This window comes from Equus caballus, chromosome 10 (assembly GCF_041296265.1).
Source record: "Equus caballus isolate H_3958 breed thoroughbred chromosome 10, TB-T2T, whole genome shotgun sequence".
Lineage (NCBI taxonomy): Eukaryota > Metazoa > Chordata > Mammalia > Perissodactyla > Equidae > Equus > Equus caballus.
The window spans coordinates 79,823,067-79,839,756 of NC_091693.1; the positions used below are offsets into that span (position 1 = coordinate 79,823,067).

The 16,690-nt window shown below is 42.2% G+C and overlaps 1 long non-coding RNA gene across 1 annotated transcript in view; it reads left to right on the forward strand.

Moving 5' to 3' along the window:
• LOC138915843 (uncharacterized) overlaps positions 1-16,121 on the forward strand; it is a 62,819-nt gene extending 46,698 nt beyond the window's left edge. The window contains exons 2-3 of the long non-coding RNA XR_011422199.1: positions 15,299-15,679; positions 15,985-16,121. This is a non-coding gene — a long non-coding RNA (uncharacterized lncRNA). The remainder of the gene's footprint in view (positions 1-15,298; positions 15,680-15,984) is intronic.
• Positions 16,122-16,690: the final 569 nt, after the last annotated feature.

The window sequence follows — 16,690 nt, forward strand, 5'->3', positions numbered from 1 at the left end:
GGGTCATTTTAATGAAACGCTGACTTTCAGTTTGTGATTCTTGGCACTATCCCAATTACTAATAAAAAGAATTAGGAAAGAGACCCTTCTAAATATATACCATCAGCTCCTAAATATACATCCGTATCTGAGAAAACTCCCATTGATTCTGGGATGAATTTGTTTATGTCTGTGTCTATGTAAGAGCCTACACATGGTCTTAGAAGGAATTACCCAGACTCGGGGATCAAAGTGTACCTTTCTTAATATGTATCCTAGTTCCACCAAGCCAAACAATCAAAATAGGCTTTGCTGCCTTGTAAGCAGCCCAAACAGAGATTTTAGACTAATCTAGGATATCCAAGAAAGACGATCCTAGAAATGGGGTAGAGGGAAGCACTTTTGTGAATGAATGCACAGAGACTTGTGTGATTCTAGGCAAATAATTCAATCTTTTAAAGTCTTAGTGTCAAAGACTCCTTCCAGCTTTAACAGTCCCTGGTTTGTAATCCCCCAAAATTGAAAATTTCAATTCCAAAGTTATCACTGAGCACAGAAGATGAGCCAGTTATGTCCTGGAGCTATAGGGAGCTAAAATACTGAAGAACTAAATACAGTCCTTGCCTTCCAGGATTATGCACCAGACAGGATATACACATGAGAAACAATGAAATAAAGATTCAGATTGAGGACATGCATGCTAGTAAGGAAAGTAATTGCCATGTGAGTAATGTGGCCAGAAAAATAATAATAAAAAGGTAATTCTCAAAGGATAGGTTAGATGTGATGTGTTAAAGGGTTGAATGTGATCTGATCTTTTTCACTTAATTTTTTCTCTCCACTTTGGCATATTCCCCTTGCCAGTGGCCTTCCTTCCACCGACATGAATTTTCCCAGTCCTTGCCCGTCTTTGAATGCCTCCTGGAATTTCTTTTTCTAACGAAATTTTTTCTTTATGTCATTCCTTCAAGACAAATCATAGAACAGAGCAACATAGAACATGTATTTACTAAATGTTTGTTGATAATAATGGTAAAAACTCATTTCCAAGGTAACAGCTAAATAATTTTGTAGATTAATATAATCTATTCTGAGTGTTATTAAAAAGAGAGACATATATATGTTAATTTGATATATGTGATAAAAGGAGAAACTATATATATATATATATATATATATATAAAATAATGAGCTTCTAGAGGATGGAGAAATTATGGAGATGATGGAGCTTCTAGATGATGGAAAAAATGAGGTAGTGACCACCACTGGGTGCCATCTTGGATTCAATAAGAACAAGTCATAGCGTACTAACTTCTTTTCTCTAATTAACACAGTTGACAAAAGGACAGGATATTGAAATGCGTAATCCAAAGATCTCCCAACAGGATTTTATGAACAAGTAAGGTCTGGAAGAAAGTCAGTTGAATGGATTCTTGTGTTGAACAACTTGCTCAATGAACATCCTCAAGGTGAACCTAATGGGAGGTTCCAATTGAGAGTGCCAGACCCTATCCTCAGTTCCATCCTGCTCCACATTTTAATCAAGGAGTTAGATAAAGTTATACAAAATTTGCTTATTAAATTTTCAGATGCTTTGAGGCTGGGAAGAATAACTTACTTTGTTTTTAGAATCTGAGAGATTTTTCAGAGACTTGAAAGTAGTGAATCTAAGATTGAATTTTACAGAGATAAATTTGAAGGCCCGTGTTTGAGAGTAAAAACAAAACACAGGATGGATGAGTTACGGTGTGGTAGGGTTAATGACTTGGAGACTTTAGTTGAGAGTCGGTTCTTAATCATCAGAGATGTGATGTGGCTTTTAAGTAAGTTAACATGCCCATAGAGTATGTAAACAAGAGAGTTACAAGTTTTATTCTGCTCTACTCTGGGCTGTTTATCCAGACTGCACCTAAAATATTTTCAGAGCAGTATATTTAAAAAGTAGACAAATCAGACTGCATTTAGCAGAGTACCACCAGGTATGGTTGAAGAAACTGGAGATAATTAGGTATAAAAAGAAAGCTTCCAGGAGTGAGGAAAGGAGTAGAGAAGAGGCATGTACATTACAGTTGCCTTCAGATATATATGCTCTCTTTAGATGAAAAGTATAAAAGAAGGCCTAGTAGATAAAAATCACAGATAACATAAGAATATTTGAAGAAAAATGTTTAAGAGACAGACTGAGTTGCTTTACAGGACTAGGAGCTCTCTTCTTGGAAAGGAATTGGGCATCAGTGGGTATTTGAATCAATGGCTTTTACAATAGCGTCTGTAGGGAGACAATTCTCCATTGACTTCTCACGTGTTTGCGTGTTTTGTGAGCAGAGTTACTGACTGTGTTTTAATTATGATTTAATTTTAATTTAGGTATGACGAGGCCATACAGAGATCAAAGAGAGAGCTGCCTTGAAGTCATAGAAGTTTATGATACTAACAGTTCCCTCAGGAGAAAGGCAGCACTCCACATAAGGGCACGTGGGGAAGCACAAGGGTCAGTCATGAGGCAGAAAGGGAGAGACAGTGGAACATTAGAAAACCCCTTTATTGCGGTTTCCACAGGAAGGAGTAGGCAAGGCAAGGAAGGATGCTCTGAGATTGATTTGCTGTATTTAAAAGTAAACTCATGCTGGGCTAAGAGTATGGGGAGAACAGGTGGGTAACTCAGGATGCTCATTGTTTACCTAAAGTAGCTGACATCCATCTTGAAGACGGTAAAGCATCAAGTTACAGAAACTACAAAACATGCTTAATACAGACTGCTTTTATTCAGAACCCTCTTTTCTAGTTTGTTTATACAGAAAAGAGCCTTGGAAGGGAGATATAGTGTCTCCCTCCAGAGCAAGGAGTAGGTTTGTTTACTGTCCAGTATAATAAAGCTAGCGTCTCCTTTCATAGCAAAGGGCAGGCAAAGTCACTGCCCATTATAAAATATTTGGCTTCCTTAAGCTCGGGTTTCCTCTCCTCTAATGCAGCCACTGCATGTGCCAGTATCACCTGGTCTTCTTTGCATTGCCTTATGGGAACTGCAGCTCAGGAAACTAGAGAAAATGCTGATACTTTGGCTACTGCTATGTCTGTGAGTAATAAACTGCCCTTTCTCTAGGACCCAAAGTCTCCTGTCTTCTGCCAGCATCCAATAAACTGTGATTGGCTAACTCGTTAGCATGAAGTAGGATAAAATTGGAGACCCTTCACAGTTCTTGGCAGTACCTTCTGATACCATGATTCTGTGATTTTTAAGAATCTAGAGATAACGCCTTAGTGCAAACAAGGTATTCTAATGGCAAGAATTCCAGTGCCTGTCGTGTGATAGAGAGCTGGCTGAGAGCAGGTAGGACGTTGAAGAGTCTGTTGGGACGAATTCACCGACAACAATCTGTTCAGCCTCTGTCATGGCCAGTTCTAGTGTAGTGCAAGATCTTTAGCACACCATTAATGGGGGTAGGAATACAACCACTTTCCAGAGAAATTGTGTTGTTTCAGCTTCCACTGAATAAGGATATTCTGTTTTGGAAAAATGAATTGCATTTGAGTCCATACAATAATAGAATAATTGGTTGTATCACACGAAATTCCTCTTATTTTATAGTATGTTGTCCCAAGAAAATGTATGAAGCTTATCTGGAAAACATGTGACATATTAATTTTACTGTCAACTTCTTATTACATTTCTTTTCCAAGAGTCCTTCCCATTAGTGTGGTCAAAATACTGAAATTATAGTGTAGGTGTTTTAAAAAAAAAAATCAGTTCTTCTTGGGAATAGTGATAAAGGAGTGATTTATTTCCCTGAAATTCCAGCAGCTTTAGCAAGACTGATGTCTGATTATATTTATGGGGTTTTTTTTCACAAGTTTTTATAATTATTTTATAAGTATTTTATCAACGCAAAGAGTGTGAAATGTCACATGTACCTGAGAACTCATGTGTGTGTTGACTTATGTGTAACATGTGCTCATGTTGACATGGGATTTACTGTCTGGATTCTGCAGGTCTTGAGCTGAGTGAGAGGAAGCTCTAATGAGTGTCAAACCTAGCCTCTCATTCCACATCTCACATGACTGGGTTTAGGACTGATGCTTTATCCAAGCTTGCTCTCCAATAAGGGGAGGCAGCTGGTGTAACATCCGGACTGGAATGGGAGCAAGGAGTGCCTGGATCTCCTTGTGGACAAGTTGACAGCTGGAGACTGTGTGTGCCAAACTGGTGTCTGGCACAAGAATGCCTCTGGTCTATGACACATCACAGCCTGCACCATAAAGACTTTGAAAAATGAAAGGGAAAAAAGTTTGCTTATTGAAATACTTGTAGTTAGGGTGGGAAATTGGCTTTCATTGTTTATAGAAATAATACATTCTGAGAATGGAGTCTAGGGGAGTGCTTTAATTTTCTCACTCCTCACTAAATCTTTTCCCTCAACTTTCAGAGAATAATATGGGGAAAAATGGACACTGATAGTTTGTGTTCAATTGGTTGGCTTATGATTGGAGAAGGGACTGTCTTAAAGAGGAAAAGAATTATCTCATGGATGAAAAACTTCACAGTCATCGGAAACTGAGCAACATTTAGGTGACCTATTAGAAGCCAGAAAGCATCCATACTTACATCCATGGACTGATCAGTGGAACGTGTAAAGCCCTGGTTCATTCCAACGGACTTGTAAACCGTGTGAAAACCGGCTAGAATTTCAGGTCAGGCATAGGCCCCAAACGGCGCATGCCGTGTGGCCCAAGCATTAGACACAATTCCTGAGGAAGATCCCAATCTCTCTGGTTCTTCTGACAAACTTGCTTTCTGAATTTTTCACGGATCCTGTATCTGACTGACTTTGTTTCTCATTAGACAAATCAATTTAGCTCTGTGTTCCTCGTCTATTCTCCGGTTCCTGAACTTGTTCAGCTTCCCATTCTTTTCCCACTAGTTTCTCAGTTCAAATTAATCACTCATTCCCATTCCCTTTTGTTTTTTTTTGGCGTCAGTTCTCATCCCTCACTCCTTCCACCTGCATCCACACCTGTGACTCCCACCTCAATCATAGCATCGTTGTCTAATGATTGACACAATAGCTCACTTGCCTCTTAAGGGCATGTGAGCCCACCACTCCAGGAGTGCTTTGCTTTGGCCACTCTGTTAGTGAGTATCCCTCCCTATGGTCACGGAGAAAAACTCTGGCAGCCTGGACTTAACTCTTCAAATTTTGACCATTATTTATGTCTGGCATTAGGAATTAGTACTCAGACTCTTCTCTGAACTTTATTAAATATTACAGAATGGAGAGTCCAGTGAAACAAGTTGGTAAATTAAATTAAATTCTTCAGAGTAATGAAAGTCCTTGTTTGAGGAGAAAAATTTCATAAAAGCGAGTAATTAGTAGAAACGTGGCAAATAAATTTCAATGTGAGCAATTGTAAGATAACGCATTTTAGAGGGAAAAAAAACAATCAAAATATTACTTACGATTATCGTCTCTGAGCTACCAAAGAAACTCTAAGCTGTCCATTGGCATGATCCTTGCAGAGTATTCCAACATTTTGCCATGACCAAAAAAGGCTAAATTATCTCTGGTGTAAATGAGATCCAGAAACACACCACCACCTCCCTCACACATACTATCCTTTCCTTGCATAAAACCTGGTAGATTCACACTAGAGGATGCTGTCCTAATTGAAATATTTCAAAAGAGACATGATAGATCGAGAGGAGGCCCAAAGAAAGGTTAAAAAATTCAATTTATAAAAGGAGATTTTCATAATAAGAGAAAGTAAAAATATTTAAAATATGTGGACATCAATCTCAAAATATACAGGCAAAAGGAGTACATTCTCCTGATAACTTTTAGAAAACACACTTTTAAAAGCTGACAAAATAGTGATTTTAAACCAGCAGCCATCTTTTTACTTAACGATGCCCCACCAGAGAGGCATTCTCATTAAAACCAGAACAACATAAGGGTGTTTCTCTAACCATCTTATCAGGCTACTATTTCACTGAGCTGGAGCAATCAAAGGAGAATGTCCACAAGCTCCCATCATCACAAGTCCACTCAGCTAGCTGCATACACGACCGTTCACTCTTTCTTCTTTTCTGTTGTTATTGATGAACTGGCTGTGTTGCCAGCTAAGGTCAATCCCGCCACTCCAGGACTAGACCCCATCAACTCTTACTCACTCCAGAATACTGCTCCAGCAATTCTCCTCTGTTTGTATCATGATTTTTCCCTGTTTACTTAATTACTCTAATGAGTATAGAAATATGCTATTTCCCCATTAAAAAATTCTCTTGATTAGAAAGCTCAGTACTGTAAAGATGTTAATTCTCCCCAAATTGATGTAAGGATTCAACATAATTCTAACGAAAATATCAACAGTATGTATGTGTGTATGTGTATAAGCTGAAAAGCTGCTTCTAAATTTTTATGAAATTCAGTAAGACTAAGAGTAACCTCAAGGTGTATAGAATTGGAGAAATTACACCACTGATTATTAAAATTTACTTTAAAGATATAAGAATAATCTTCAGGAAGAACAGAGTTGAAGGAACTACATGCTGGATATTAAAATTTATTATGAAGTTACCAGACATTACAATTTCATAAAAAGTAATCTTCAAGAACAGAGCTGGAGGAATTATACTGACAAATATCATGACGTATTATAACTTACAGAAAATAAAAAGGTGGAGTCTTTGTGTAAGAATAGACAAATAGGCTATCGGAACAGAATAGAAAGTACAGACAAATACCCAAGCATTTACGGTCACTTGATTTTTGACAAAGGTAACACTACAGTGTAGTGTATAAAAGAGGGTCTTTTCAGTAAATGGTGCTGGATCAACTGGATATTCATATTTTAAAAAATGACTCCTACCTCGTACTATATACTAAGTCTCTTCCTGATGGCTCGGACTCTTTCCTATTTCAATTAATGGAAAATTTATCTTTCCAGTCGCTCAGACCAAAAATTTTGGAGTCATCCTGATTGCTCTTTCTTACATTTCACATTAAATGCATCAGCAATATTTTCAGCTCCTCTTTAAAGTATATTCAGCATTAAATCAATTATCCCCACTTTAAGAGTAGACTTTGGTCTAAGTTATTATCCTGTCTTGCCTGGATTACTACAGTAGTCTCCCATCTTAGTTCGGGTTCCTCCAGAAGCCATCTCTAAGAGGGTGACCCCAGGGAGCATAGTGAGGTAGATGGAGAGTGAAACAAGGCAAGATGATGAAGCCGCATTAATGAGTGAGACCCTGCTGTGGAACGTGGGAGCTCAGTTCTGTTGGGAACCCTCCTAGAGACAGTGGAGAACATGCCTTGGAATTCTCAAGGGAGAGAAACTGGAATCTTTATGAGCCAACTCCCTTCCCTATTTGTTGATAAATGTTTGAGTAATAAAGATATTGGTCACAGAAAAAAGAAGAAAGAAGGAACATAGAAGTTCAGTCTCCACCATCAACAAATATTTATCAAGTGCCTACTAAGTTAGATTCTAGGAATATATGGTGAAAAAGTCATTCTTTCTTAGAGCTTATAGTCTAGTTGGAGAGACAGTTAAAAAACAAATAAACAAAATGTAAATAAAATAATGCTAATTGGTAATAAGTACCCTGAAACAAACAAACAAAAGGCTGAAAAAAAGCTGAAACTCTGGAATTACTAAAGGGAATTTCAGTTTAGAAGGGACAAAATTAAACTTCCATGTATCCATGGTCCAAAGGGACAGCTCACTAGAAATTAAATCCTTTACAAGATTTCTTGCTGCATGCTTCAGTCCTTGCCTTATTCTCCCAACCTTAGGCTCTCTGTCCTCATAGAGTACATACCTTCTCCAGTATGTCATCCTTTTTTGGTAAACCTCCCATCCTTGCTTCAGAATCAAGTTTCCTTCCTGATTGCCCAAGGTTGAATTATTCAGTCTAGAATAACGTCCTTGGGGCTTCTGTAGGGCAGACTAGCATGGGGGCAAATGAAGTCTTGACTCCTTTGAGCTCTCCACATCAATGTACACTTAGACCTCTTAACTTCCTAGCTGCTTAGTGGATATCCATTAGGTGGCTCTCTCATCTCCTCTCTCTGTCTCTCTCTCTCTCTCTCATCTCCTCTCTCTGTCTCTCTCTCTCTTGCACGCACTCACGTACACACACACACATACATACACACACATCTACCAAGGGTAAATATTAATTCTTAAAGTTTAAACCATAATAAGGAAAAGAAAGATTTTCCTCAAAGTCCCACAATTTGTTAGATTGTCTCTCTCACAGTAAAGCTAACATTTCCCATTGTTACTGAAGATCTGTGTCCCAGGTATGTGCTTCATGCTGGGGATACAGAAACAAGAACCAAACTGACCCTGCTTCCAAACACTGAGAGTCTCGTCTACCTCAGAAAGATCTTTTGCATCTCCAGCCTTTTCTCTCCATCCCTTGTCCGTCTTCACTGCTTAACTGGAACAGCTTCCTCTCCCTGCCCTGAGCTTGCGGTTTGGTCTCAACTTCTTTTCTAGCCCTTGTTACAAGAGACTTTATTTTATTTTTAGAGTCTGTTTCCCTTCTAGATGATAAGCTCTTCAGGGAGAGGACCCAGTTTTGCTCACCTTTCCTGTGCCTAACACATTGCTTACCAGATAACAGGGCTCAGTAAACATTTTTGAATGAACATCTCTTTGATGCTCAGAAAAGATTACCCAATGACATCGAGTGGCTTTTCAAACTCCTGTTAAATATTTGAGACAGATATGAACCATCTTTTCTTGTTGTTGGAGAAATTGAAGTTCTAAGAAGTGAAGCATAGTAATCACTTGCAATTGTACGGTCTTTTTCCTTTCAAAGCTCCTTTGTGTGTAAAAGAATTTTGTAAACAGTAAAGAATGATCTCTATGTAAATGACTATCATTATTATGTTATCCCTGAGACATAGTTGTGGAATAGCTTGTGTTTTCAGTATTCCCATTTCACAATCGCAGACACTGAGAGATACGAGGCATTAGTGATTGACCTCAAGACCAGGGCTCGGTTCTTCTGATGCAAGCAAGCACTGTGAGAATTTAGTTAATTTTTTTTTTTGGAGTTGCCGATGGTTTTCCCAAGCCTCCTTACCACTGGCTAAGAGAGCAAAGAGGAGAAGTCAGATGACTTGAGTTTGAGGCTTGACCCCACTTCTGACTGGCTCTGGGTTAGCTCCAAGTCCCAAGTCATGATATTTGCTATGTCAGCTCTTGGATCAAGAGAAATAATACATGCCTACGTTCTACAGTTTATGAGAACTCTGCGTGTGGTACCATTTCTATTTTCTCCCTTGTAGATCACTTGTGAAAACCACTGTGTCTTCTCCTGGCTTTATAACACCAAATCGGAATGATTAATTTAGTGCAAGACCCTATATGAATGATAAACATGTTAAATATGTAAATAAATATATATGTATATATCTCATGAATGAGGCTATGATGAAAAATAAAGTGAATGAGTGCTTGAAAGTAGAATAAAAACACTCCAAATGAACAAGTAATTCAAATAATAGGAAAGAACCCAACATTTTGCTAGCTTCCTTCCTTTTGATCACTCCAAACATAAAATAAATATAGAGAACTAAGCACAAAACTAAAGAAGGCCATTAAAACTTGACTCAAATGCATTTCTATCCAAAATACCTAAGCCTTTTGGCTTCAGTTATATAGATGCAGGACAGTTAGTCCTTTCCTAAAACAAGAGCTGTACCTCAACTTGCTGATGTTTCAGTGGTAGCTGGAACAATTTTTGAATTTCATTTGATTTCATATTATGATACTTAGTTATGGCTTAATGAATTAACAACATCAAATTAACGCTTTCTTAGAGATTTGAAAAATCCCGGACACCACAGTCTTTAAGAGAAATCCCTTTAACCTAGTGCATCGTTTCTCATCTGGTCAGTGATGTCGAAAGTCCTGACTCAACTCAGAATCTCTTCTCAACAACGATCCACAGAGGAGACTGCATTGCGGTTTAGTTTTTAAGCTGAATGCTTCTGGGGATATTTGGGGGAAAACCCAAAGGACTTTTTCCAAAAGGTAGTTACACACCCTGCTCTCCTGCTTGCCAATGTGATCACGCAAAACCCAGTGAGTTTCCAAAGCTGGAGGACCAGCGACAACTTCTCCTTGAGGCCAAGAGTCCCACTGCCCTGCCACGCCGCCAAACTCAAGGGCATGTCCCAAGGCAACGCCTGTGTCTTTTCAGGCTGAAAGCTTTATTTGTCTTCAGTTCTGCTGAGACCCCAAAACAAAGCTGCTTTGACAGCCACCCACTCTTGGAGGAGGTCACCTGTTGCCTCACCCAGGTCAAGGAAGGTCAGCTTCTCAACAGAAATTTTAAAAAAGGAGGCAAGCACGGGTCTGTCCATAAAAGGATCTCTTTGAGGTTGGTGAAAAAAAAAAAAAAGGCAATGCATTTTGTGCTCCCAGTTAGACCCTCTGGAACGAGGCCGCCTGAGAACAGGCCTGGGAGCAGCTCTTCTTGGAGGACGGCCAGCAGAGGCAGCCCAGCCGATTTTCACAGGACCTCTGGCTGCCACTTCTCACCCAGAGACAGCTGGAACTGGAGTCCGGGTGGCCACCTCCTGGCCCAACCACTCACCCCCACCCCCGGGTGGCTGCTGAGCAGCTCAGGGCTCTATAAGAGCGGCTGCCCCCTGATGGAATCAAGTAAGTCAGGGTCAAGGACAGGAAATCAGATTTACATGGACCAGCGAGATGAAAAATGACATTTGCTTATGACCGAGAGGGGAGTCTTCACGCTTCTTTGCCTCTTTCCCTTGTAGTGAAAAATTCGAGAAATCCACTCCCTAGCTCCCTTTCCCACACAACAACCCATTAAGCCACTATACCTGCTGGATGAGAACTCAGTCACATTTTGACACAAGGAGCAGGCCTGTGGGCGGTTCCCGGGACTGTTGTTTCTTTCCCTTTGCCTCCTTCCCTTCCCTCTGGAGACCTCGGGCACACTCGAGTGAACAGCCCAGTGTGCTGGGCTTGCACAGCGTGGGAAATCGGGGCCAAGGGGCAGCCGTGGCCAGCACTCAGCGGCGGTGGGAAGGAGGCCTGGAGGCTCATTCCTAGAGCAGAGCGAAGCGGCCACCCGATCCCCACCTCGCTCCCCAGGCAGAGGACCCGCCTTACAGCTCCCTTGAACCTGAGCGCCTTTCCTCCCTTCTCTCCTGCCTCCCCTGCCACTATGACAACTATGCATTTAAAAAATACAATTTCAGAGGATCTGAGTTCAGAAACTGAAAATAATGGGGGGCTTGCCCAGTGGTGCAGCGGTTAAGTGCAGACATTCCACTTTGGGCGGCCCAGGGTTTCCTGGGTCAGATCCAGGGTGCGGACATGGCACTTCTTGGCAAGCCATGCTGTGGTAGGCGTCCCTCATATAAAGTAGAGGAAGGTGGGCACTGATGTTAGCTCAGGACCAGTCTTCCTCAGCAAAAAAGAAAAAAAAAGGAAAAAAAAGAGGAGGATTGGCAGCAGATGTTAGCTAAGGGCTAATCTTCCTCAAAAAAAAAAAAAAAAAAGAAAAGACCTTGGGATCAGACTCTCAGGGCCAACTCACCTGTCTTGCTCCTAAAAAGCTAAACTTGCCCTCTTCTCTCAATGTTGTCTGAAATAGAACAATTTTACTTACCGCACTGTCTAAAATTGGTCATTTCTGCTTTTATAAAGAAAAAATGTGAATACTAATAGAACATCTGAATGTGCCACAGGACTTTGTCTCAGCCTTCGGGCTTAGGCTCTTATTCTGTCTCTCCAGGGCAGCAACGCTATCTTGCTATTCTCTGGACCCAGTTCAGATATCTCCCCACCGTAGAGCCTTCTGGATGCCCATGGATATTCTCTCATCTCTATACTCTGTAAATACCATTACTACTTAGTTTCAGTGAAGTTCTCTAGCTGCTATTAGTGCAGCTTGGGTTTTAAGGCTCTTCTCCAGGCATTACAGCATGGAAACTTCACCAACGCCTTACCCCAGTGCCCCTGTGGCCATGCCCAGGTGCTTGTGGGGTGGCTGGAGGACACTGAACCCAGCAACCCCATGGGCTGGAGCTCACAACTTTGACTCATTTGAGCAGTGCTCTAACAATTCCCTTACTTGCCCTGTCCCAACCCTAAGCAATGAAGAGGCAGCACGGTCAAAGGTGAACGGGCTCCTTATCACAGGAAGCGTAGATTTGGGACCACAGCTTCCAGAAAAATCCAGGAGGAAGACAAAAGAACTCCAGCATCATCTACCCGCCCAGCCTTTGGTGGCACCAAGTCTTTATTAGATTTGGTGTGTGTTCTTTTGGAATCCGCACGTTCTTATTGTTGTGTGTTTAAGCCTGAAGCCGTCTTGGCTCTCTCGGCTCACGCGCTCATCAGAGGCTGATGGATGCCAGTTACTGTTTAGTTGCTGGTAGGATGCTATTCGAGCAAACCACATCTGAGGATGCTGGTGCTGGTAAAGCATCTTTTTAGTTGAATAATGCAAGACAGCACATTTGGGGAGGTGGAAGGCATGCGGTAGTAGTTCAGAAGGAAGACAAAGAGGAAACAGACCGCTGGCTCTGGTGGGAACCAGGGTGGTATGTGGCATCCCTCACAGAGAGACAAAGATCCCAGCAAGTCACCACAATATCAACCAGAAGGCTGTGACAGACATGACGGAGCTGTATCCCTCCTTTGTCCAACAATTAAGACAAAAATCACAGTATATGCTTTTGTCATTTTCAGCCAAGAGAATTAAAAGACATGCTTAGTTTCCCTTTAAAATGACCTCCAAAAACTCCTCAGGTGAAGCAATGGAGGATGCATACTTCCATAGGGCTGCAGCCACTACCTCAAGCTGTAAGATATTTCCTTTCAGAAATTAATGATTTCCCGTTGCATGTTTATTGGTTAATTCCTCCAACTCCTGAAGGGCCACCTGGAAGTCTCCAAGTTGCTCACCCACCTCTTCCCTTTTTAAACCCCACTTTCTTCTCAGCAAGTGGGCCTCCGTGCGGCTCTGTGGAGCTTGCCAACTCTGCTTCTGGGTGGTTGCTAAGTGGATGCATTACAGCCCTCCCTGTTTGCTGACTCCTTTGGTTGCACATAGTGGCATGACACCGCCAAAGGAAGGGAGCGCTTTCTTTGCACGGTTTTGTGCAAATCTCCTTATCAGTTGCTTGTTGTTGTTTTAATGGAGAAATGAGGAAGGAGGGGCCGCCCACTCTCCATGCTGCAAAGCTCCAGATGTTTTACCAAAACACACGGCAAATGCCAAGAACATTTTAGGCTATTGAATAAACTATAAGATGCTCCTGAGCTTGTTCAAAGCCTCTCTTCCCTCTTCTTCTCCCTGATAGCTCCACTCTGAACTGAAGATCAGGCTGAAGAGAGATCAGGAAGCTGCCCAGGTGACTCAGACAAAACACATACAAGGTGCTTTGGCTCTGCTGTAGGAAACAGAAGTCTTTCAAATAAGAAGCTCATGAAAACTTTTGGTGACTGAAAGGATATTAATGTCTTGTAATAATGAGATACAGGTAATAGTGACGTAGATACACTACAAGGCGTTGTGCTGTAGGAGGACGGAAGCTTGGAAGTTCACAGAACAGGGTGACGTCATCAATGGCAGACGTAACTGTAGGTGGCTTGAGAGGAAGGTGGGATTTAAGCTGTGCCTTGAGGATACATGCCATTTTATAACTGTCTCATTATCTCAACTCAAACCTGAATAAAACAGAACAGCTTGTCACTGTCCTGTTCTCCCTTATGTCCCAGCCATGGTGTCACTTTTCAGCTCATCACTGACTTTCACCAAGTCGTTGACCAAAACATTTTAAAACTCTTCTGAATTCATCTCCTCTTTTGTTCCTACAACTGCCAAGTGGGTCACGGCCTGGTTAATGCTTACCTGGCACATCACAGTGCCAGAATGCTGCCTCCTCTCCTTCCTTCAACGTTCCCACTGCTAAGCGCAGGTGGCATGGACTGGGCCTGCCTTCCCACTCACTGCTGGGCTCCAGGGACTAGAAAACTGCCTGCCAAGGTCAATAAATGTGGAGCTCACGTGGCGTACCAGGCATGTAGGTTATGAGAACATACTAGGACCTGTCACATGATCTTTACATGTGTAGCTGATGGAAATGATAGCAGAAGCCTGAGTTATTGACTGCTAAGCCAGTGTTTGGGGCCTAAAAAACACTCAGAGCAGAAAAAGACCCAGTTTACATCTTCATATGGTTGTACCATTGTGAGCCAAATGGCACAGACACGTAATGAAACAGTGGGACAAGGGCTATAGAGTGAGTGGCACACATTACGACTGGAATGGTTGTGCTGGAGAGAGAGGTGCCGTTCATAACTGAGGTGGCCCACTCCCAGAAATTTGGACTTGGGCAAGAACTTGAAAATGATCAGGATTTAAACAGATGGAAGGAAGTATAAAAGGTATTTCAAGGAAGAGAATAACGTATTTCTTCCAGCATTTCTCAAAAATGGTCAGTAAGAATGACATTAAAAAAGAGGTAGGAGGAGCTTAAGCATTTAAGGAGTTAAACACAAAAGTGAACTGTTATCATCCCCACAGGACCGCTTAGAAATACTAAATGATCACATGTCCAGTGAGGGAGAAATGTAGTGCTTCTGCATCCTGGAAACTAGTGTGAAACAAAATGCTCTGTTTTTTTTGAGGAAGACTGGCCCTGAGCTAACATCCATGCCCATTTCCTCTACTTTATATGTGGGACGCCTACCACAGCATGACGTGCCAACTGGTGCCATGTCCACACCCGGGGTCTGAACCGTCGAACCCCGAGCCGCCAAAGTGGAACGTGGCACTTAACCGCTGCGCCACCCGGCCAGCCCTTAAAATGCTCTGTTTTTATCATATGCGTATACACATAGTATTATCATGTGTGACGGAAAGTCCAGAGGGAGATCAGGCTTCAGGGCAGGTTGATTCAATGTCTCACCAACATCATGTAAGATCCAGGTTCCTTCTATATCCCCACTCCCATATCCACAGCATTAAGGCTGGCTTTCCTCAAGCTCATGAATTGCTATCAGCAGCAACTGGGGCCAGTACTTCCTTGCTCACGCTCAGCAGGACAGAGAGAAGCTTGGTTCTCTATCCCGGAAGGTTCAGGCAAGCCTCATCTTGGGTCTCACAGGTCCAACCTGGCTTAGGCTTGCCTGTTCTTAAACTGATCACTGGCAAGGGGATAGATAAACAGGATTAGTTAGACTGTGTGCTCTACACACACTTTGGAAACAGGGACCTTCATTCATTCGTTTTTTCAATCTTTTGTCTCTCCTTCCAAAATAGATTCCTGAGCGCAAGCTGTGTTCCCAGGTTCCTGGTCCCCTCCCTTAGGAAGCTCACCATCTGGTGAGAGGAAGATAACACTGCACTCTAACTAGCGTGCAGAGGGCACTTGTGCAGTCCAGATGAGCGGGCCTAACGAGGACTTCACAGGACGGGTACCCAGCTCTGCTTGGAAGAGAGGGGCAGACAGGAGTGTATTCCAAGTAGAAGTTGCATTTTGGCACTCTGGGGGAAAGCACGCAATTCAACAAAAAGATATAAAAAGAGAAGACGCTCAGAAAGAACTCTCCAGGAGAAGGAGTCAAAGATCTTGTAGTGCTGAGGAGATCAAAAGGAGAGAAGCTCTCAAGAAGGAAGTGCCGTGTCTAATCCCACAGAAAGGTAAGTGAGAACAGCAGTGACATCTTAGGAAGTGTCTAGCCCTGTAAATTTAAACCTCTTAACAGATGAGGAGTCTGAGGCTCCAGTAACTTCCCCCAGGGCAGGGTGCCTAGTAAGGGACTGATATGAGCTGCATGCTTGTGTCTTCCCAAAACTGGTATGTTGAAACCCTAAAGATTCATATGTTGAAATCACCTTAGGACATGACGGTCTTTGGAGATGGGCCTTTGGGTGGTCTGCCCTCATGATGAGATAATGCCTTTATACGGAGACGTGAGCTCTTTCTCTCTCTCTGCTGTCCGCAGTGTGGGGACGCAGCAAGAAGATTGCCGTCTGCAAACTGGTAAGAGGAATTTCAACAGGACTCAACCCTGTTGGCACTCTCATCTTGGACTTTACAGCCTATAGAACTGTGAGAAATAAATTTCTATTGATTAAGCCACCTGGTCTATGGTGTCTCTCTATAGCAGCTCGAACTAAGACAGGGACGGGGTCAGGATTTGAACCCAGGGAAGGCTAGCTGCAAAACACACACTGCTTTACCACATTGCTCTGTCTTCCAGTGAGAATGGTGACAGGATTTTGAAAATGGGAGATGCAGTGTCAGGAAAGAAGGTGAAAGGCAGAGCGAGGGGGCAGGTGAGGAAGAGGTAACTGCAGACACTCGGGCTGAGGAACTAGGCGCGCCATGAGGAGAATGATCCCGGGATCAACAGCACGGGCTCTACTGCCCTTCTGCCTTTCACTAATGCCTTCAACATTTTGTTAGCGGCTGTTTCTGAGGGTCTTTTCTCTTTTTCGATGCAAGTTTCATACTTCCCTGCAATTCTTCAGCTAATTGTAGGCTTGCTTATTGGTGCTTATTTCTTCCTTTAATACCTCCCCTTCATACAGTCCTTCTTGCTCCAGCTGTAAGCATTCTCATATTCACACACCTACACGACATGCCTTTTGCTCCTTATTGTTTCATTCTGTGGACTTTTTGAGACAGAGTCAACAATCTAGCAGGAG